The sequence below is a fragment of the Pteropus alecto genome, unplaced genomic scaffold (genome assembly GCF_000325575.1).
Source record: "Pteropus alecto unplaced genomic scaffold, ASM32557v1 scaffold166, whole genome shotgun sequence".
Lineage (NCBI taxonomy): Eukaryota > Metazoa > Chordata > Mammalia > Chiroptera > Pteropodidae > Pteropus > Pteropus alecto.
The window spans coordinates 102,519-104,776 of NW_006439757.1; positions in this window are offsets into that span (position 1 = coordinate 102,519).

Here is a 2,258-nt window from a genome sequence, read left to right on the forward strand (position 1 = left end):
GTCTTAGAAAAAGGGACATCAGTAAAGCATGGCATCCTGATGTTAAAAAAAGAAAAAGATCTTAGAGATCAAACAGTTTAATAATCCTAATTTATAAATAAGACCCTGGGGCACAGAAAATAAGTAATTTTCCAAAGGTAGCAGACATAGTCACAGGAGAACATAGAACTCCTGATTCTGTATCTAGTGTTCTTTTCAATGCACAATTAATGGGCTGAAATTTGCTCCTACAAAGAGAATTACAAGTTCACCTTGATTAATGTGATTTAAGTGTACTTTATAATGATATTTCTTTTAAAGTCAGACTGAAAATGCTAATTTTATTTCTATGTAAAGTTTTTGCCGTTACTATTATAGTTTGAATGAGATACTTCTCTTCATTCGCTTGCATTTCTTACCCCTTTTCTTCATGTTTCTCTTTAAAGGTGGTATAAGAAAAAGCCTTTTGGGTCTGCAGAGTGGGCTGTTTCTTGTTTCTGCCTTAGAACACATTCTCCATCATCCGTCACTTATCCTGGGCCTGCGCCATCGCACATTTATTCCTTTAAGTCCTTAGGAAAGTCTGAGGGGTCGCTCTCCAAGATGCTAGGGAGAAGGAGACAGAGAGCAGGATGGAGGAAAAGAGGGAGAGAAGGAAGCTCAGGAGGGCAAACCTGGGTGCATCTGGATTGTGAGAGGTCGAGGATGTAGCAGGCGAGCTCCATGCACAGCCGAGAGGCCTCTGGCTGACTACTTTGTAAAGAGTTGATCCTACGGACAATAAGGAACAAACATGAAAATCTACAACCTCAAACCCATCATGGCAACCAGGATGAGAGCAGATTAGAGAACCTCTTGTGGAGGTTGCTTCACTAATTTGCAGCAGAGAAATAAGAAGAGGATAGGAAAACTTCATACTTGTTTAATCTTCATTAAAATATGTTTTGTCTGACATTTGGACTCTGCAGAGTCCCTTTGATATTGAAATGTTTCAGGGTTCTTTTTTTTTTCTTTTTAAGCTTTATATACTTTAGTAATCATATTAATTTGAACATAAAAAGCTGTGACCTGAGAGAGAAAGCAAATTATAGGTTACTTATAATATTGTACTATTTCACACTAATCACTTGGTAGAGTTTGAACTGATGTATAATATTCCCCAAGTTTGAAAGATTGATTATAGAGCAATTATGAAAAAAAAAAAAGTAAAGGTTGTTTATTCTCAAAAAAGAGGCATTCGTATATGATAAAAAGCACACAGAGCCAGGCAGAAATTTTCTTTTAATCTCTGTTTTTCACTTGTTGATGGTGTGGCTTAAATAAGTTACAAATATTTTCCTTCTTTGAAAGTTCTCAGTTTTACTTGAATTAATCAAAGATAATGCTGTATCTTTAATATTTTAGATCTTCTAGAAATTTAGCCTAGCCATAACTTGCTCAGAAACATTAGACAAATTCCTTAAAGCCTTATCATTTAACATGACACCATAAATAATTGAAATTCCAGGATTGACATTTTAAAAATTGTTTATTCTCTTTTCCACAATTTTAACTGTAACAAAGTCAAGCTCGATATAATTCTTATCACCCGATTTAAAATGCTCTTTTCAACTGTCATTGTCAATGAATCTGATAAGTTCCATTTGATATGTGGATGAAAATTTGTTTGGTAACCAGTCAAATACACTGAATATGCCCTCAGTCTTCACCTATATCTTGTATTGACCTGAAAGAGTATCAGAGATTCTACTGGTAGAGATGATCATTTGGATTAAAATTGTTCTAATTATGTTCAGAATTTCTGGAAACACATGAGGATGTAACCAGAGAGTAATCAGGTTGCAAATTAGTTTATTGCATTCAACAAATTTATATTGAATACAGTGTGTAATATGCAAGATACTCCTGGGTGTGTGGTACCAGAGTAAGCAAAAGCAAGCAGAATCTTTGCTTTCTTTTCTATAATCGCTAGAGAGTATATTCTGCTGCAGGACACAGATATTCAAATAATCAGATGAGTAAGTGTGTTAAATTAAAATAACTTTTCAGAAAATGAGAGACTCTTGTTTCAGAAAGAAACTTGGTCTAGACTCTGGGGTTAGGAAAGGCTTTCCTGAGGGAGTGATTCTTGAACTGAGAAATGATGAATGAGGAATTAATTTGGCCACAAAGAGGCATGGGGAGGACTCTAGGTAGAGAAACAAGTATGTCTGGAGGCTCTTTAATGGAAGAAAACATAGCATGTTGGGATAAAGAGAAGCCAGAGAATTCCAAGGGAT